The following is a 23,152-nucleotide window of genomic DNA, read 5'->3' as shown; positions in this document are numbered from 1 at the left end:
ATGAAGCTAAAAGAAGAAATGATGTAGGCATGGAACAAAAGCTTCACATGTCTCAACCGCCCCCTCAAACTTATCCACGATGAGAAAATGTATGGTGTCCACACTACATGGCCAATCATAAAGCAAATGAATGCCTGGTCCTTAGAGCCAAGATCACTGCACAAGCAAATCCACTGCCAAGGTTGTGGTGCCATATCTGCGTAGTTGGTGGCCATGATGAAAATAGTTGCATCTTCAACATGTGTAATAACCTGCCTCAACCTCAACAATACCAACCACCACCCATCCCAGTGTATAGGCAACTGGCACTTGCACAAGTACCCCTAGCTTCGAGGCTAAATCATGTTCCCATTTGGACCCAAGTCCCACAATTACTCAGGAATCCAAATCCACGACCATATTCAAGAGCGCCAAATCCAACTCCTCCGGCAGTTCCAATACAACTTCAAGCCAAGGAGGTGGATTCACCGTTCGAGTATGAAGTTGAGTACCTAGCATACTATGTGGAAGGATTAGAAGGTTTAATACCAGTCTTTGTGAATCAAGTTCGACCCAATACGCAGCAGGCACCAATCAAGTGTTACGGTTGTGGAGAGAATTATCAGATCGCAGAGTGCCCTCATTGTGATAGCCCCGCTACTTTCCAACCACTTTACAGAGATTGTGCCATGCCTGTATGGATTGTCCCATGAAAAATAAGGTCCCACAACAAAATGGGGCTAACCATCAAAGTCTAGGGTCCCGGTAAGCATAATATCACAACCTGTGAATGTAATTACATGCCAGCAGCAAAACGAGGCCACCAAGGACCCTAATATTCCAATTCAATCAAGATAATCTCTTCAAAAGAAAGCACAAGTGCCTCTACCTATGCCAAGCAATGTGCAGCCAAGCTTATCCACATCAACTCCCGAGGCTCAAATAAAAGAAGCTCCATACCCAAATGCAGAAGTGGAGAAGGCTTGATTTTAGACACCTCAACAATGTGTACAAAAGGAACAAGGTCAATTTGAGGTTGAGAAGCAAGCATAAGATCCAATTCCTAACTTGGACCCACTGAGTTTTGATATTGTACTCGAGCCTCTGTTCCAACAATAGAGTCCACAACATAATGTACCGCCATGTCAACTTGAAGGGGCCACACTCTCTAGTATTCTAAGTTGCCCTTTGTCAATTCCCATTGGAATCCTATTACAAAATTGTCCCAATCTCTGGGAGAGTTTCAAAGGCTGGATTGAACTCGAATATCCCCCTCCACCTATGGAAGACATAGAAGATATCCCTATGTGGATGGGTGAGAGAGATGACATACGCAACATCACTATGCCTTTGATCCACGAGGCATATGATGAAGTCTAAGCTAGAGTGGATGCTCCAACAAGTGTAAATGTCCTATCCAAGGAGCTCTACAATGAATGGGGTCTCCCACCAATGCAAAAGGCTAATTTCAACATACGTCTTGCCGATGATTCACAGGCAAAACCCATGGGAATAGTGAATGGTGTGTCAACAAAAGTCGCAGGAGTTCACTTTTCCCTTCAATTCACAATCTTGGATCTCCCCAAGAAATCCTATCAAATCTTGCTGGGACATCCTTGGTTGCATAAAGCATGAGTCCTTCATGATTGGGGAATTGATAGACTGACAATCCAAAATCGTGACACCGCAGTAAGTGTCGATGTGGGGACATGAGCAATAAAACCAATTGTGCCTAGAGCATTGGATGAAACCTGTTCAATGACGATCTCAAGCAAACTAGCTCCCCTGCAACAACAGCAGCATGCCATAGCAGGTGATACACAAATAAATGTCAATAATTGGATACAATCATTGACAACCATTGACACCTTCCATTCACTAGACCCTGTCTTCTCATAGATTGATGCTAAGGTCATGCAGGTAGATCCTCCACTCACACATGAAGAACCAATTGATCTAGAGGTGCCATTCTTTATGGTTGACCTCGAGTGGAATAATGAACCTGAAGAATATACCCATACCAATAAGGAATCATATTTTCCTTGGGACCTTGAAACTGAGGCTGAGAATGCTCAATTTTAAGATCAAGTCTTTGAAAATGACTTAGCCACTCTACATGCCCTAATGGTGGTCGAGCTTCCCAAAGTTGAAACTCCAAAGTTGAAGAAAAGCAAAAGATCCCACAAGAAAGATGGAGGATATCGCCGCAAAGCCAAGGACGAACACTTCAATGAGTTCGAATGAGTCTAAACTAGGATAATCAAATTGTATCTTACCAAGCCAGATCCCTCAAAATCTGAGCCACCTCCTCTTGAATGGTCCCCTTATGGACTTGAAGAACTATGCACAGCAAATGAAGCCTTACTTGGAAATACTTTGCCAATGGAAAAGTTACCCCATATTTCCCAACGTAAGAAGTTTTGAAAGTATAAATCACATGTGTGAATGAATCTTGATTAAGAGACTTTAGAAAAAGAAAGTCCCCAAGAACCTCAAAAATTGGTTAATAATACTATGCCACCTAGTACCCATAGTACATGTCACGCTAGTTCAACACCATGAGAGGCTGATCTTCAAGAAGTACCAAAGTACTTCAAGAACTACACAAGTGGTAGTGTCCCCATAGCAATGCCAAGACCACTAAGAGAATCTGAAGTTCAAGAAACCGATACAATTGGAGAGACTTCAATCTATGAGGGACTGGTAAAAGCTCAAACAATAAACCTCGGCCTTGAAGGGGAGGAAGAAAGTTTGGTTTTCATTGGGAAATTGCTTCCACAGGAAGATGAAACCAAGCTCAAAGCACTCCGAATGGAATACCAAGACTGCCTAGCATGGTCGTACAAGGAAATGAAAGGAATTTCACTAGAAGTGGCAGTACATACGATACCTATAAGGGAAGGTGCCCACCCTAAGGTATTTGGACCTTATCAAACAAATCCAAAATATGGCACCATGGTTTATGTGACGAACTGGAAAAACTCTTAGATGCCAGATTCATCTATGAGATTGAGCACATTGATTAGGTTTCACCCATCATCATTGTGAATAAATGCAACCAAAAGCTAAGAATGTGCGTTAACTAAAGAATGTGAATGCTGCCACAATTTGGGATTAGTATCCCCTACCCTTAACTAAAATAGTGTTAGAAAAGGTGGCATGTTCCAAGATATATAGCTTCTTGGATTGATTTAGTGGCTATAACCAAGTGCAAATTGCTCCTACAGACCAATCAAAAATAGCATTTACTATAGAATGTGGTGTATTTGCCTATAGAGTCATGCCATTCGGCCTTTGTAATGCCCCAGCCACATTCCAAAGAGTCATGTTCACATTTTTCAAGTCATTTCTGAATAAGTTCCTACAGGTATTCTTGGATGATTTGTGCATCCACTCAAATATGAAAGACCACTTCAAATGTCTTGAAGCCATTCTCCTAATCAAATGCAGGGAGAATGGTGTCTCCCTAAATCCAATAGAATTCCAATTCATGGTCACCCATAGAGTTGTCTTGGGACACATCATTTCTCAACATGGGATTGCCAACTAACATGGACAAAATCAAAATCATCATGGAATTGCCTCCTCCTACAAATTCCAAAGGAGTACAGGTCTTTATGGGACATGTCAGCTATTATACAATATTTATCTTATGGTATGCCATGATAGCCAAACCACTTTACAAATTATTAGTGGAATTCTTATGGACAGAAGAGTGCGACCAAGCCTTTGAGCTTTTAAAGTGGCACCTAATCACAGCACCCATCCTTATATCTGCCAATTGGGATATTGATTTTCATGTTCATACTGATGGATCCAAGTATGCAATTAGGAGTGTGCTTTGTCAACCTGGTGAACATAAGAAAGACTACCCATTCTACTTTGCCAATCGACAACTCAATGATGCGGAGATCAACTATACCACCACAGAAAGAGAAGCCCTAGCAATGGTGTATAGTGTTAAGAAACTTTGCCACTATCTATTGGTGAATGATTTTTTCTTCTACACTAACCATCAAGCATTGCTTTATCTTGTGAACCATCCGTGTACAACAGGAAGAATAACCAGATGGCTCCTCTTGCTTCAAGAATTCAACTTCAAAGTAGTGGTCCGCAAAGGTGCTCGATACTACATTGCCGATCACATGTCTTGTGTCCAGTCAGGAGAAGAAGCCACTAGAGTAGAAGATGACGTGCTAGATGCCACACTATTTCAGATAGATGTTGTTCCAAATTGGTGTGTAGATATCATTGGGTACTTACTGGTAGGAAGAACACCCCCTAAAATGAAAGCAATGGATGCCATAAAATTAATTTTAGAAGCCACCACCCTATCAACTCATTGCTAGACAACTGTACAAGATGGGCAAGGACCAGGTTTTAAGAAGATGTGTAATGCCTCATGAGATCATGCCAATCCTAAGTGAAGTCCATGAAGGCATTGCAAGAGGATACTTCCAAGGGGAAGCAACAACAAGAAAAGTTATGTCAAAGGTTGTGATGTATGCCAATGGAATACTAAACCCCAACATGAGGACTTAATCCCTTAACAATAGTTGTTGCACAAAAACCATTTGAAAAATGGGGGATTGACTATATGGGTCCCATCCATCCCATAGCAAAGGGAACACAAGCACGCTACATCATTATGGCCACACTAATTACTTTACCAAATGGGCTGAAGCTAAAGTAGTGAGAAAGTCAGATGCCAAAAGCATAGCAAGATTCTTATATGAGAATGTGATCACCCGATTTGGATGCCCCATTGAAATTGTGTCAGATAAAGGCATGCACTTTGTCAATTAAGTAATCCAAGAACTCTTGTCTAGCTTTATGGTAACCCATAGAAAAAGCACACCCTACTACCCCCAAGGGAATGGACAGGCCGAATCCACTAGCAAAATATTATGCATTATCCTCATCAAGATAGTAGAACCACAGCATTTTGATTGGGCAAAGAAACTAAATGCAGCCTTATGGGCGTACGAAACCACACTCAAGGTCAGTACATGGAATATACCTTTTCAATTGGTGTACATCCTTGAAGCTATGGTCCCACTAGAATTTGTAATACCATGCCTATGCATAACAGTACAAGAATGCATTGGAGATTATGCATCCTTAAAAGAAAGACTCTATCTATTAGAGAAGCATACAAAGACCCGATTAGTCGCCTACCATGCCATGACAATAGAAAAACACAGAAGAAAGGCATGGTTTGATAGAAATTGTAAAGCCAAAGACATCAAGGAAGGTGACCAGAAGAAAGGCATGGTTTGATAGAAATTGTAAAGCCAAAGACATCAAGGAAGGTGACGTGGTCTTGTTATACAATGCAAAAGTACACAAGGAAAGTTGACATGGTCTTGTTATACAATGCCAAAGACATTAAGCAAGGTGACGTGGTCTTGTTATACAATGCCAAAGTACACAAGGGAAAACTCAAGTATCTAGGTCAAGGACCCTGTCGAGTAAGAAAAATGAATCCCATCGGAGCTATGCTGTTAAAAAAATTGGATGGAGCCCAATTCAACACAACCATAAACGGGAGTCAACTGAAGTGCTACTACTTCAACACACAAGCCATCCCCGACAAAAATGAATATTTGGGAAACCCAAGACTTCCTTAGTTAGTATTAGATTGTATCACGAGCACTCACTTGCATATGTATGTCTTTGCACATATAGGTAGCATCAACCGATTTCAACCTAGGGCTCAGAAGTGATGCCTAAGTCCTAGCTGCCCTATGAAATCCTAGTAACAAAAAAAAAAAACATATAGTTAGTCCCTACCTAGTAACTAGGTCACGTGCACCCACACGCTTTTGCTTAGACACATAGCTGATTGCGTGAATAATTGTGCCAAACAATTTCATTCCACACTCTTAAAGCATGTGTAAAAATAAGATCTCTCACAATACACACACAAATTTCATACCTGCATGCCAACTAATCTAATCATCAATGGTACTCCATATGAACATGGATGCAGGTTTAGAAACAATGCTGCCACTAAAGAGGATGCGAAGAAAGAGCCCACTGCCACGAGACCCCCCCCAAAGTTTGCAACCATCTACCTCTTCTCAACCACGGTGATCACAGGCATTTAAGGTTCAGGGTGATAGATCTAAGAAGGATTCTGTGCATGACACATGGAAACCCAAGAAGAACAAATGCCACCCTAGTCACCACCAGCCTACACAACCATTGACGAGGCCCAGTCCTTGGAACTTGTGTGGCCACCTACATCGACTTATGCTCTTTCTAATGCAACAACATCTTTCTTAGAGCAAAGGGGTCTAGGTAGTTTGTATGAGAGCTTAAAATCCTTGGAGGATAGTCCTACAATGACCACGTACATCAGGGACTTTCTCCATTCTTACCACTTGAGCGATGCACAGGTTGGCAAGTACGGCACCATCACTATACATCAGAGTCCACTCAACATTATTCTCGATAGTACAGTAATTCAAAGGGCCTTCACTCCTAACTCAAGGTGCAAAATACCCTAGAAGGCATGCTGATGCTCAATTTCTCAAAATACATCCTCTCCTCACCAAGGGTACAAAGTTTCGTGGGGATGGGATATTACTTCGTACCATCATTAACCCTCGCCCCAAGGAAGCAGCACAATTACTATCACAATCATGGGGGTTAAGTGTGGCAAGAATTGATCCTTTCCACTCTGCGCATTTATTTTGCTGAGTAGGAAGCTAAAGCAAGACTAGATCCAACACTTACTCATCTTCTTCCACAAAAAAGTTCGATGGTTCATCAGGCCAAAAATGTAAAATTCCACACTTTATTGGCTATAATCATCAATAAAGAGCTATAGAAACCAGAAATGACTCTGCCCTAGTTACCAAAACCTATTAAGGAGTTGGGCATTCCCTTCTCACCACTAGCATGGGAGCCATCACCATCTTCTCCTACTATCACATTGGCAAATGCGGATACCTCAGAAGAAATGCCTATTTTGGAGGTCAGAATTGAGGAATTGCCCACGCGATGCTATAGCTCGCGGTGCACAATTGCAACCAATATATCTCCAACAACAGCAATAGCTAGAGCCTGAGGCAACATCGGCACCAACACTACCCCCATCAACACCATGCTAGTCCATGAGCCACAAGGGGAGCTAGTGCCAGATCAACAATATGACTATTGTACCCAAGTGACTGACTTACCATTGGAACAATCCCCAACAAGTACTATGGAATCATCAAGATGGCTACATGGGCACCTCTTGTATCAGTAGTATCACCAATCCTCATCACCGTCTATCATTCTCCATCATCAAGCTAGCCAAATGCTTCAAATGTCAAAACTATTCACTAGCTTGGCTGAGGAGGAACATGTACGAGAATTGGAAAGACAGACTATAGCAACAATCGAAGACCAATTTCACGGAATCGCCATAGAGGTCAGGGCACTTCGGGCACAAATAGATGAGAAAGAGGTTGAAGAAGTATGCATGAACCAAGCTCTCTAAGCTCAAGAGAAGGCAGTGGGGGATGTGACCTCCAACCTCCGCCAAAGCCAAATACAGCTAATAGCAATACAAGGTATGGCAATCCTACAAACCTCCTATGACTACTTGACGTCTGCACATGCTCAGAAGAAGGAGAAACTGGCACAAGCTCGACTCACTTTAATCCACAAAGAAGAAGAGCTCTAGGATTGACAAGAAAAGCTTGAAGACATGCAATAGTCTTTGGCAATACACACATTTAGCATTGAAGAGCTTACAAAGGATTGTCGAATCTTAAAGGATCAACTTGCTACCACTAAATAGGCCAACACTTCTCAAGCACAAGTCTTGGACCAATGGTCCAATACCACTGAAGTCATTCCTCAACAAGCGCAGGTCACCTTGCAAATGAAAAAGCTTAAGGAGGCATATACATCCATCTACCATAAATCTAAAGAAAAAATGGATGAGATGCAATCCCAAAAGATAGTCATCTCCAAGCTTGAACTCCAATTGCTAGTGCGCAACAATGAGGCAATGAAAGACAACACCAATGAAGTCCCTCTACAATGCACAATGGTGGTGTACCAAGAGCTTGTGGCTGCTCTACAAGCGGAAGATCACCTCAAAGCACAAGTGCTTATCCAATGGAAGCACCTCCAACTCAGGATCATATCTGCTCATCCAATAATCAAATAGGAATGTTCCATAGGGACCAAAACTCTATGCACAATTTTCCAAGACTTGTCCGAGGATGAAAAAAATATCTTCTTCTTGTCTACACATGCCGAATTAATAGCACTCAGGATGAATGCTTTCATTGCATATGTATGCCTCATGGGTAGTCCTCCCCTTAGGGTTATTGTTGGTTTGGTTCCATGCTACAAAGGCCATCACTATTATCAAGGCATGACATAACCGACATCCCACCCTTGCAGCACAGCTGATGATCCCTTGCACTAGCAAAAAGAAGTGTTGGAGGATGATAGGGCCTATCTCACATCCAACTTTTTATATCTAACCACTCTCTATGCCAACCTCATAACCTCACATACCCTTGCTACTACCACCCTCTTAACCTTCCCTAAGATCCATCCTAACATCTACTCCCTTCATCGTCTTTGTGCTCATGCCTCTCACCACTTTCAACTAACCCAATAGTCACAAACTTATGAGCCCCTCACACCTAAGTTCTTCCATTCCCTTGCTAATCCTACCTTCAAGGATTACCAAGCTGCTCAAACCATTTGCCCAGTTCTTCCCTCCCTCCCCTCTGATTCCCCTCCCACAGCTAACACTCTTCCTTATTTCTCCCCCATGTCCTCAGATTCTCTCCCTGCCCCACATCACCTCCAACACTACTTGTGCTGCCATCATTAGAAAATGACCCAGTATTAGATTTTGAATATCAGGATCCAGATAATCCAATCTGCACTCCCATGCCAAATTCCAATGATGGGTATGACTTTGATGTGATACCACTTCCCAGTGACCCCATTGAGAAGGAGCAAATATCTTGATATGAAAGCTCAAGGTGGATGGACCCTGGAGAACTTTCCTACCAACCTTTGTTAGCATCTAGTAAAGATTGGGTAAGCAAGTTGGATTCCCAACTTGATTGGTGTCGCCCCAAGCTCTTTGATGTAATCTTCTTGAAAGAGTACTTGCGTGCACCTCCATGTCTCAGAATCCATCCCAAGCTCTATGCAGTTCCACGACATCACAGATGGGAAGCCAACATACACACTTTGGGTGAAGATTACACCATTAATTGGCCAACGATCAAGCCATACTCTAGTGTGGAATGGAATATCCAATGCACATTGATCCGAGCACTTCAACAGCATGAGAAAATAATGCTTACAACATTGATCGCATCCTTCGCCAAAGTGCTATCTTCTACAAAACATTGGAATACATTCTGGAGGTCCCCAACCAAATCGACCGCCATTTTCCTCCTCCCTCCTCCTCCTCTCCCTCCTCCTTCTCTCCCTCCTCCTCCTACCTCCTCTCTTCTCCTTTCTCTTCTTTCCCCCCATGCTCTTACACCTTCTTCCTCTCCCAATCCTATGCTCCCCCTAAACCCTTAGTCCCTCAACCCTTGACCTCCATGATCTATGAGGGAGACAAGTTCTCCACCATGTAGTCTAACCTCAACCTTGGATCCTCCTTTTGAACCCTGAAAACTCTTCTAAACTCTGAAACTCCTAAACCTTGGAACCTCGTTCTAAAACTTGAACCTCCCTCTAACCCTCAAACTCCCCCTAAACCCTTCAACCCCCAATGAAGGTGAAAGCTTTCATTACCCTAATCATGATGATGCACATCCCTTTCACACATACATGCACTATGTTTGCTTACCACACTTAAGCCTATGTCTCATCGGAATACGACCCGAGGTCCTAAGCTATACTTATACTACAAACACAATACCGAAATATCTGTAGGTGACAAAAAGCCTCGGAACCCTGCATACTGAGAATACCATGCTCTTCCTACGGAAGCCATGGGAAAGAGTAAACAACCTCCACACCAATATTGCTCCTATAGCTTCGATGTATCAGTCTTCCAATTCACTTTAGGTCTTTTCCTATCATGTTATTGCCAATAATCCACTGCTTTTTTGGTTTTTTACACAATTTTTTTCCCTTACCTAAATTTGTAGCAACACTAGACCAGCTTCATTTAAATGATGTGCTCCATGTCCTTATTTGCAATGCAAGAATTTGAGGATTTGATGATTTTGAATTGCCTCCAGTAATTGGGGTAGCGTTTGGAGCTCTTCTGTTGCTAAATCACATTTTCACAGCAAATGTCATGACTGCGGCACAAATGGTGCACAGTTATTGTTCTGAATTCTGTTACAAGTATGCTACATGAGCTTTTTCTACCCTAAGATAAATTGTGTCCCTTATATTCCGATATGTTAGAAGTCAATGTGGTTTTCATTTGCAATGAGCTGTGACACTGATATCTTAATCTCATCAATCGGGGAGTATTTCCATCCGTGTAATGTGTACATCAAGCCTTGGTTCATTGCATTTTGGATCAAAATGACCACATTCACAGACACAAGAGCTTCCTTCTCAACTGAACATTGTGAAAGACCCTAGTACAACCTCACCATTACGTTTTCTTGAGAAAATGGATCTTCATACCACCTATATTTTCATCAACTTTGACTTTGTGATACTCAAATTCATGTTGACAATGTAATCATTCTCAGATGCCCCCCCCACTTTCCACGTTTATGCAAAGCTCTGATACTCTTTGGGCAGGCCATTTGAATGTCATTCAACTTGTTTTTTATAATTTTAGAATTATAACTAAATCACAGCCTTAACTTGCCTATGTAGCCTCTAAAATCGAGCCTTTCAATTTGCTAGTATGCTCTCTCATTATTTGATTGCATGAATTTTGCTCCCTCTCATAAACAATCAAGTTAGTCTCTAAGAACATAGATTATACAAACAAAATTCCAAAATGAGCTATTCATCCTATCACATCCCATTAATAAGATTTAAATAGCCTTTTGAAATAAAAAACTTCATGAGGATAAACATATAATATAAATTGCTCTTGAAACTCAAGTTACTCCCAACTTTAATTCAAACAATAATAACAAGTTGCAGGTTCCACAAGTATGATTTGATGATGGGTGGAGCTAACCATAAATCTTAGCTATAGTGAATCAAACTTCCAACAAAATTTCCTTTCATTGTCTAGGACCTTATCACTTTTTTTGCAACAACTTGTAACAAATAATATCTTGCTTAAAAATAGAAAGCAAGCTAGGTTAGAATTATTAGCATCAATTAAGAAAACCACGCACCTCATTGTATATTAGACACCCATTAATTCATGGTTTATTTGACCCTCACGTAGTGGTATTGCAAGGCCAATGGAATCGTTTTATTATGGCTCCATCGAAATCAAGATTTGTCTTGTAAAATTGAATCTTATGGAACCCAATAAATGATGACACTCCAACGAAGAAAAAAATATCATGTCTAAAATTTTGACTCTTGAAATACAATGCTCTTACATTCAAAATGTGCAATAAGGAATCAAGATAACCCTTAAAACGAGTTGAAGGTTCTTCAAAGGGCCTACCAATGTTTTTGGGTATATGTAGTTATTGTTTGGTCATTTGTGAGGAGGAGATGTTGAATTAGCCTTTCATTCGTTGTATATTGGTTTTTTTTAGATATCAAGTTAGAGTTTTTTTTGTGTGTGGAGGAAAGAAGTGTTTTTTTAATAAAATGCTTGTATTGTTGTATAGAGCAATGAATGGCCATACCAGTAAATGTAGTTAGTTTTTTTTTTTGAGTGCTCTTATTTCAAGTCTATCCCTTTGTGATCAATAGTAGATGCATGTATTGTAGTGCTTTCGAATCAATTGTTGCATCCCGTGGGTTTGCAATAGTCCTTTCAATCTTATTATTAGTGTTTTGTCCGAAGTGTAGTTGATGTTGAAGTCACCCACAACATATGTTATTGCCCCTTCCGATATTTCCCTTAGCATTCCAAGAATACTTTGAAGCAACGTATTTGTTTTTGTTTTTAGTGATCTGTGTGTATTTAGAACCACCAATTTTTTTTTTTTTTTTGTCAAGAAGACTAGAAGCATGCATAGCCTACTTTGAAGCTTTCTTTGTGTTTGGTCAGGTACCAAGTCGTGTCAATAAAAAGTTGCTAGGCCTACTCCTTTGATGTTAAGCATGTGTAGAAAAAGGTCATATTCATTGTGGGATGTATTTGCGTGTGTGTTTCTTGCAAGCACAGGATGGTTGCCTCAAGGCTGCTTTGGGACATCATTATGTCATCCCAATGAAGCTAAAATGATCGCGTGTTCAAGCTCTTCAATGTTTTGATGCGGTTGTTATTTTTGTTGAAATCCAATTGTTTCAAATCCCAACTGCTCTCTGTCCATAATCTTGAGAGTTTATGCAAGACTTGTGCATCTACTTTTATCTTCTTGCTATCCAGTTTTGATGTGAAGTAAAGATTTGTCGGGTCGCGCACTGTTGTCATTACTGTATACACTAGTCCATGTGTCCTTATTCCCATGGGATTGAGCGCAAGGGCTTACAATGTTAGGCCTTGTGAATGATGAATTGTTCTTCCAGCTGTTGCTACTGGGGCTAAATCGAAAATTGTTTCCTAGTTAAGGTGTTTAGGTGTTGTTGCCAATCTGGACCTCGCAAGTGACAAATGATGTTGTTTCCTTTTGCCTTCTTGCAAGAGTCCATATCAAGACCAAAGTCATATTTGTCACTACAAAGTTTTCTCTGATTTTTGCTTGTGGACCTAGATGGTGCGGTGCTCGTGGATTCTAATGTTGTTGGAACTACTGCAAACTCAGTGAACTTTGCTTGATGGGAATCAATTAGTTGTCTGTGTTGGTTGTACATGTCTTTCCAAGTTTGGATTGTGTTGTCTAGTACATTTTTATTATTCAGTAATGGCAAGTACAGCATGCAAAGTTCCTTGTAATGGTTTTCAGGTTGTTTCACTTTGTTGTAATTACTAAAGCGTATTATTCTATCTCTTTTTCTTTTCTTAGTGTTTTTGGCCTTCACCATGTAGCCACTTGCTAATGAAGCCAAGCATAGAATGCGTAATGTTGTCCCCCTGGTGGTGTATTTTTTTATGATGTCATCGAAGAAGATGTCAGTGCCTTCTAGATGAAGCATCTCCAGTTGTGTGTGACACTTTACCAAAAGTGTCTTGTCCTCAATCGGATTTGTATTTATGTGCATGAATTCTCTCGTGGAAGTAGTTAGTGGTAGTGAAAGACATAAGGAGATAGCTTGTTGGGCACTTATGTGTTGTGTGTTGAGAATTGCATTCTCAATCTTGTGTACACATTCATTCAGTGGGACATTTTCTCTGAAGCTTTGGCCCATTGCTGTCTTCACAACCTCACTTGTCTCCTAGTTGATCTTAGTCATGTAGGATGTGCAATATGAAGCTGCTACATGGGGTTTCAAAATGAATTGGATATTAGTGTTCACTCCCCATAGTTTTGTCAAAATGGGATTGAAATTGCTTGTGTTAATATCTTGTAGGGCTCTTTGGTTCAAGACTTTTGGTTGGGAAAGGCTACTTCTAATAGCAAGTTTGTATTCTTGTTCAGACATTGGTAGTGCCTGGAAAAAATCATCGATCGTGAGCGTAGTGATTGATGAAAGAGGGTGTATAGCATTTGGTCACAAGAAGATGCACTATACCTGAAGCATCTTCTCCAGGCATCACCCAACCAACCATCTTCTTGCGAAGGGACCCAAAGGGCATATATGCAAATAGATTCAATCCTATTGTATGATATATCGAAGCTATGGCAAGCAAACACGAACATTCAATTTATCCTGAACCTGCATGGAACAACATCGTACTGTACATTGTACATGACCAAATAACAATAAAAGGAGATGAGCAACGCTATCCAAAATGCTCTCTTATTGAGCATGCAAAGCAACACACTTGTGAGAACAAGCGTATAAGGAAGGTAATTGGCAATGTTATACTCAATAGCCAACACATTAGGCAACAGGCTCCTTACCTATCACTCCCACTCACGAGCACGAGCAGGCAATTCTACTACATTAGCACCTACGCTGCAAGTGAACATACTTTGTTGCATAAAAGACATTCCGAACATGAACAAAGGGACCCTCACAGTACGAATATCTTCTTTGATGACATTGTCACCAAGTATCTCCATCGCACCATCGACTTGGAGCACGTTTGCCTAACAACTTTCGCTAGTGAGAGCAAGGTTCTTGCAAACCAAAAACACACAAGAAAGTGAGGTAGAATTATATATGATTTAACAATTGCAACAAAACAAAGGACCCCAAAAACCATTACAAAGAACTATGCGATGATATACTTGCCTTTCTGTTACCGAGGACCACATTCATTTCCGTACTTATGATGATATACTTGCCTTTCCGTACTATACGATGATATACTTGCCTTTTCGTACTGAAGACCATAGTCTCACCCATGAAAACCTGAGTTTGCATGCCATCTACAATTCCTACTTACACATAATCGAATCAAATCGTGTGTTTTTAAATAAAATTTCTTCATACCCACCTTTGCCTTCCGACAACAACTCCATTGTAGGGACTAGCTCCGACAATAGCATACCTATGTTGGGCAAGGGGGAGTTCGACCTTGCCACAAAGCTCAATGTCCAAGCAAACATAGGCATGGCATGTGAACCACAATTGTGCAACTTGGGTATCTTGCTCGTCGCAACGAGTTCTATGATTCCATTCATGGGTTGAACGAGCAGCAAAAGATCATGCTGGACAACTGTGGTGAAGAAAAGGTTACAGCCACAAAAGAGATTCCATGTATTCCTTTCAAGGGACACAAGAGCCGACAAGACATTCACGCTACTACTATTTGTGTAGGCATTACTACGCTTCTACTCACACAGTGAAACATCCGATGTGGACCTTACCAAGGCCTTGCTACTTGCCTATACCACACACACACACACGTCATCCATGGAATGACCATACACTTGGCATTGCACCTCCCCCTTTAGACATTGACTTACACGATGATGTCCGCTTAGACACTTCAGAATCTATTCGTATTATACAAAGACCTCGAGCTCTTGGTCATTGACAAGATTTCATTAGTTGGTGTAAACACTTTCATTGCAGTAGACATGCGATGCGCTTATGTGAGATAAAGCACAACCACAATGAACCCTTTGGTGGCATCGACATGCTGCTATGGGGTGACCTATGCTTGGCTAGCCCCACCAAGTACTTCTGGATATTCCTCGAGTCGCTTTGGAGGTCGCATGTGCTGTACTACCAGTTGGTCATGCCAATTCAACAAACGATCCATGCTTCCCTAGCCTTGCTTAATAAAATCATTGTCAACAAACCGATTCCAACCTCAAGCTATTGAACAATGCCCACCTCCGGCAGAGCTACCATAGAAGCACACTGTACCACACCTTTTTTACACGAATGCTTCCAAACAGAAACACAACCAATACATCTTCAACAAGCTGGAGACACAATCCCACATATTGAAAGCAAAGAACATTAGACACAAATCATGCAGCAAAACCATAACCATCCCCACAAACCCAAGGACAATGATTGGATTGCACACAAAATTGTGCCTAAAAGCAAGGATGCTCATTGAAATATGTTTTGAAAACCTCAACATTACCAATGGGATAATGAACGGTGCAAACGGAGTCTTCAAAGACAGTGATACTAAATTTGAGCCTTCCGTGGTTTGGATCAACTTTAACTATCCTAATACGGGTGCACTAACATGCTCAACCAACAAGTTCCTCTACAAGGTAGATACGACGCATTGGACACCCATTTTAAAGTGAGAGTTCCAAGTTGGGAAAAGCCACATGAACAATGTTTCACGAAAGCATTTCCCTGCTCAACAAGCGGTTGCCCATATTGTACATCACTCGTGGGATCTCACAATGGACTACGTTACATTTGATCCCTCAAACATCAAAGCGCATGGGCTCATTTATGCTACTCTTTCCTGTGTGTGTGACCCTTCCAAGCTCTTCCTCCTCTCTAAGCTAGAACACAAACATGTACAGGTAGACCCGATGGTGTAACAAGAGATTGCACGATTCAAGTTGGATTATGCAAAGGACATCTTGCATTGTGAGAGCATGCTTGCTACAACGGTGCTATGCCTCCAAGAAGCATGAAACAGAGGAAGAGCTATTGCATAATCCAACGCAACGTCGTCTACGTTGTGCATGAAATGCACTTCGAATCCCCACACCACATCGTCCTCGACCATGGTCATTACATGCGGCACTCACATGCATGATAGCACTACAATGCACGTAAGATTTGTACACAAGCGCAAACCAATCTCCATCACTATGATTCATGTAATCACGCTTGCCTCATGGGCTCCTCTTGCATGCTCACTGGGTGTAACACTTCCAACAATCCGCATAAGACAAGACTACATTGCTCTCAATCTCCACTCAACAAGTGTACTTAAATGGGAATAAACAAGGGTCGGTGCATCATGCATGTGAAATTCAAGATAGGGCCACCTTGCATCAACAATCCCAGGAAGGCCCTTTGAATAATATTCACCTTGTTATAAGAATGGAGGTGGAGGGGTTTAGGGTTTAGGGTTATAAGAATGAAGGTGGGAGGGGTTTAGGGTTAGGGTTAATCCCTAGAACCTTTCGGTGCCCATAACTTTTAATGGTTATCTCGGATCGCTTTTTTGTCAAAAGGAAAAATGTTTAGAATTTTGAGCTCTACACTTTGGTGTCTAGTAGATGGCTTGATTTTCTCTTTAAGTGTATTTTTAAAGAAATATTACATTTCTTAAGCTAGTAACCAAAGGTGTTTGCTTGGGGTTCTTATTTTTTGCTAGAGCTGGGAAATTTTTTAACTCTCCTAGCCCTTGAGTGGTATGTTCAGGATAGTTCGTGGTGATTCATTTTTCACACATACTTGCGCATGTCTACTTTTAACTTAAGATGCTAGTCTCCCCGGCAATGGCACCAAATGTTTTCTCTATCCCACAGATTTCGTAGGATGAGCAAGGTGTTCAAGGTTTTGAGCCTCTTTATCACTTACATATATATCGGTGTCGTCCGTTGTAGTATAAGTGTAGCTTAGGATCCCGGGTTGTATTATGGTGAGAGATGTAGGCTCAAGTGTGGAAAGCAAGCAAACATCGCGCATGCTTGTGTGAAGGAACATTCTTCAACATGGTTGGGGGAATGAAGGCTTTCGTCTCCAATGGGCGTTTAAGGTTGAGAAGGAGTTTCAAGGCTCAGAAGGAGGTTCAGGGTTCAGAAGGGAGTTCAAGATTAGAAGGGGGCTCAAAGTTAGAAAGGGGATCTAGGGTTCAAAGTAGAGTCCATAGTGGAGAACTCGTCTCCCTCATAGATCATGGAGGTCAAGGTTTGAGGAAATAATCTAAGAAGGTAAGGGTTTACGGGAAGAATAGGAGTGGGCGAGAAAGAAGGTGTAAGAGCATGGGGGTCTGGGGGGAGAGAGGAGAAGGGAGGAGGAGAGGGAGAGGAGGAGCTACAAGGTTAGAAGAGAGGACATGCTTTTGGACGTGGAGTGCAAGGGAGCATGGACACTTGGAGACAATTGCATAGAACACTAAAATAGAACTCAACACAATGCCCTAAAGAGTGTTGGCTTCATTACATCATGGGATATTTATACAAGTTGGAGAGCTTCTCTCTCTACATATAGGAATTATAGGGCTTTCTCTCTCTGAATGTAGAACTTGCATCTGGGATGTGCATGTAGGAATTGCATGTAAAGCATGCATTTAGGAATCGTATGAACATGCATGTAGGAGTTGCATGTAGAACATTCATGTGGGACTTGCATGTAATAGGAGTAATTTCATCGTCAATAGTTCTCTTGCATCACTATCTCTTCTTCCAAGGGGTCAAAATTTAACATAGGTTTAATGCTTTTATTCTTCTTTAATACATTGACCAAGACGAACAACTTTAAAGGCATCTATGAGAGACATGGTCCCACTTTTTGAGCTATTTTGTGATCTTGTATGTTGGAGGACCAAAAAAAAAAACTATCCAATAAATACACTAGTAGGCCAGATCAACATCTAATGATAAATATGCTATAACCAATAGTAAGACCCGTTTTGAATTCACATACAACCTAACAAACATATTCTTTTACTCTTGGCAATATATTTCATAGGCAACAACTTCATGTTTGGCTAGATCAATTGTTGGCTCTATTGGATTGGGTTCCTCCTCAATGCCGAATTTTAGATACTAGATGTGAGCATCTTGCATGTCGGTTTCTTCTCATATTATTCATTAAACATTAACTCTTGCTCTCGAAAAATTCAAAATGCACCAAAGTTTGAGAGTGGCTATATATTATTTCATGTTGGAGTACCGATTGGGCTTTAGAATTCCTTGTGGTTGTTGCAATTTGGCAGATTCTAGACTTTAGCACTTCCACTTAGGCAAGTAAAAGGAAAGTATCGATGGAGGAGATGAGCTACTAAAATCCACAATTATGCTATAAATTATAAAGACGACTCCATGTACTTTTTGGATTGTACTTGTGTCTCAAGGGAGCTCCTTCCCTCAGTTGTGGGCCTTGATGGTAGTAATTTCTCTTGGAAAAATGCAATATTAAGGGATTCTTTTAGATTTGATTCAATTTGGTTTGATTGATGGCTTGGTTTTCAAAACTCTATTAACCTAGGATGTCCTTGTAATGGGATTCTAGCTCTTGTTAAGAGTTTTATTAGTTATGTAGCTAGACCCACTCAAGATAATCAAGGTTTAGCTCTAGACTTTTTATAAACTAATTGGGATGTGTTGTAAGGTTTTTTAGGATTGACTAAATTGCATTGCCATTCCATAGGATGAAATCCCATTTTCGTATTGGACATTTTTTGGGGTCTAATGGCCTCCACTTTTTTGTAATAAAACTTATGAAAGTGGCACCTTCCTTTTGGGAACAAAAGGAACTCTTGGTCATCATATTGCAATGTACAATCCCAAGGAGGGACATGTTGTGAATATTTGATGTTATGCCAACCTTATTACGATTTTAGGTTCATTAGAAGTGAGAGACTGGAAGTTTGCTCATTGTTGCATAACAGTGCCTATGAGGCAATGATAATAAATGAACGAATTGACATGGGGGGATAACTACAATGCAACATTAGGTTTCCATTGCAACTTCCTTTACATTTATGCATGGGTAGGTATATTTAAAAAGGTGTATTTGTGCTAGATTGCTATTTCAGCACATTGCAATCATATGAATTTGTAATTAATTTCATTTGATTGAGGGAATACTTTGTTTCAAAATATGTAGTACATATAAGATGGTATGAAGCTTCCAAGGACTAGTATTTGGTGGAGAGAAAAGACTAAATGAACCTTAAAACTTTATAGGGAGGTTCTATACTATTTCTTAAGGAGAGAAATACCATACTTGCCATGTGGAGAGGATTTGGAGGCTAGGGAAAGTGGCTTGGGGAGAATTCTAGAGGTTCGGGGAGGAATTTTGGAGGTTCAGAGAAATTGTGGAGGCTCGGGAAGAGACGAGGGAGGTTAGGAGGAGGCTCAGAGCGCCACATGGGTGTCCAAGGCTTCGGTGGACCTTTGCATGGTGAGGAGGTGGGCAGCGCAACGGTGAGGCAGAAGAGGCAGCAGAGTAGAGGGGTGCCACGTGACAGGATTGCGACAGACGTGGGCCAGTGCCACATGTGTCGCGACGTGTGAAATACCAAGCCAAGTAGGTGGCATGGACACATGGCACTCCTTAATAGGCATTCCCAACAAAAAAGTAAATATGGATGCAGACTATTGCAGAGGGCCGAGCAGCAAAGTAAATGCACGTGGGCAAAGTGGGGCATCATGCATATGCCACGTGGTGACGAGTCTGCTGTAGTGGACCTAAGACAAAGTACATCTACCACGTGGCACGACAGAGAGATTTGTGAGACATTTGCCACATGTCCACGCGATGCGGTGTGGGTAGAAATTGACGTGCGGCTGGCAAAATAGTGGAGTGGGTTGCATGCATGGCAGAAGGTGGCACAGGAGATAGAAGCCGCCATGTGGCATCGTAACAGCAACTGAGAAGATAGAGAGAGAGTAGAGAGAGAATGAAGACGGAGAGAGAGAAAGAGAGGGGGAGGTTTTTATATTTATATATTTATATTTATAAATAAGTATATTTATATATTTATTTATATACTTATATATTTTATATATATATATGTTTTTTAATTTATTTAAGAGAGAGAGATTATATAAAATATCAAATATATTGTATAATAGTATATTATATAAAATATAGATATAATTGTATATATGGAGAGAGATAATAATATATATTAAATATTATATAATATATAATTTCTAATATAACATATTATATAAAATATACTATATACATTATATATGAATAAAATATTATATATTATTATATAATATATAGGGAAGTAGTAAACGAGAGAGAGAGAGAGTATATATAATATATAATATATTGTATAATAGTATATTATATAAAATATAGATATAATTGTATATATATATATATAATATATATTAAATATTATTTAATATATTGTATATGATATGATGTTATATATTATATAATTTATAATTTATAATATAACATATTATATAAAATCTAAAATATACTATATACATTATATATTATATAATATATATTATGTATTTTATATAATATAAATATATAAATCTAATGTGTGTGTGCATGTGTGTGTGTAGAGAGAGAGAGAGAATAAAATATATAATATATTGTATAATAGTATATTATATAAAATATAGATATTATAGTAGAGAGAGAGAGAGAGAGAGAGGAGAGGGGTGGGGGGGTTAGAGAGACAAAGAGAGAAGTAGCGAACGAGAAAGAGAAATAGTGAAGTAGAGAGAGAGGGAGAGAGAATATAAATATATAATATATTTATATTTAAGAGAGAGAGAATATAAAATACAAAATATATAGCATTATAGTATGCTATATAAAATATAGATATAATTGTACATATATATATACAAAGAGAGGGAGAGTATAATGTATATTAAATATTATTTAATATATTGTATATAAAATTATATAATATATATTATGTATTTAATATTATATATATATATTTGAATATATAAATCTAATGTGTGTACACACACACACACACACACACGTACGTATATCGAGAGAGAATATTATGTATTTTATATATAACCAATTGGTGCCAACCTTGAGGGTGATGTTCAACACCATGAATTGCCAAAGAAGTATCCAATCAGACGGATGTCAACTGAAAGGATTGGAGATAATAGGTTTGTACTACATGGAAGAGCATCTGCGAGTAGGGAAATGAGGATCATTGCCTTCTTTAAGAAAAAGTAAAATCTTCAACTAAACCACATGCACACCCTATGAAAAGAGATTACAGTTGTTGACAAAGTCAAATTGTTTATTTTAATTTTTTCCCAAATGCCTTGCAGCATGATTTGTAAACACAAATTACAAATAAAACTCAATTCCATGTGAATGAAGAAGTGATTCACTTCATTTGACACATCAGCTTAATTAAGATTTACGTAGCTGAAAAATTCAAGGGATTTCCATACCCAATACATGATGGGTTGTGGTAGATTATAAATCTTTCCCTTGACATTTTTTGAATTGTGTAGTGGATTTGCAATATGTTGTGTGACTACATCGGCAATTATGCATTTTTGATTGTGCATGCAGGGTGAGGAAGATACAAGAGAGAAGCTATAGCTTTTTGCCCTAGAATTGGCAGGGCTACCTAATGTTTTTGTGCAAACTCCATCAAACGGGTGCATGCAACCTTTGAAAAGGTAGCATGAAAAATGGGTGCATTCAAGTAAGCTTATGTAGCTATGCCATCCTGTTGAGTGTATAGCTTGGGCCCTCTACAAAACCAGAATTTTCATTAATTATCGACCTTTTCCTGACATTCTTGGCTAGGAAAAGTTTTGATGATGGTCCTATGCAGAGGTGGAGGATAGCGTTGAGAGCTACAACGAGTTCCTTTGAGGGCACTGTCAATATTTTCATCAATAGCCATAGCTCACCATCTATCAACCCGCACTTTCATGTGTAAATATTAACCTGTAGGTTGTAGCCATTGGCATGCCAGGCATGATGAATTGAAAAAGTATGTCCATTGGATTCATCACCATGAAAGATATGGAATGTGTCTTGATTGTGCAAAGCTAGGCTATTGAGGGCGCACCCGCGAGTCAATTCCTGCACCTCTAGGGGAGGGCAACTTTGGCTAGAGGCGATGCCTGAGAGAGACACACACACTAACACAGGTATACATAGAGAGATAGAGACATTGATGGGGACGATGATAGATACATTAGGGTAAGGAGGGGGAGGGAGAGCTTGCGAGGTGGTGGCTATGGTATAGGAGGAGTAGACAATGAGAGTGATGATGATGATGTCATAGGGGTTAGACGAAGGGGGCAAGGGTAGGGGAAGAAGGGGAAGAAACACAAGAGAGTGTGAAGGGATGATTGAAGGAAAGGCCACAGAAAAGGAAAAGGAAGTTGTGGGATGTGAGGAAACCATCTTCTCAGCTGGCTCTTCCCTACTACTATGCTCTTTGCATGGAATTTGTGGCTCCATGACTGAGAGCAAACGATTAGTCCAAGTAATGCATAATACCTTCACCACTTAGCTTCAATTCATGCATGAACATGTGACCACTAGATGTATGAGAAGCATGGATCTATGACATAGTGATGGAATTGATATAATGCCCAAGTGGTGTTCCCTTTTGCTCTCCCACTATGTCCTAATCCTTTTCCATGTTGGTTGTAACAAAAAGGGGGATGATGTGTTGGCTTTGGATTTGTATGCTTGGATGTTGTGGTAAGGCATCCAACTGAATGCCCAAACATTTACTTGCACACGCGCACGCGCGTGCACACACACACACACACCCCTATACGTGTCGGATAGCTATTGCCCAAATATGCTCAATACCATCACAAGAAGAAAGCGAGGAAGCCTTTGGATTTTATGTGCGAATGCAAGAGCAAGGTCTGTCGCCAAGTAGCTTTACCTTTGTTGCCATCTTGAAAGCCTGTGGCAACACAACTTTGGATATCATTCTCAAATTAGCAAGGTT

Source organism: Dipteris shenzhenensis, chromosome 14 (assembly GCF_047967505.1).
Source record: "Dipteris shenzhenensis isolate YYH24624 ecotype China chromosome 14, Dip_SZ_1.0, whole genome shotgun sequence".
Classification (NCBI taxonomy): Eukaryota; Viridiplantae; Streptophyta; class Polypodiopsida; order Gleicheniales; family Dipteridaceae; genus Dipteris; species Dipteris shenzhenensis.
This window is presented reverse-complemented; position numbering follows the sequence as displayed.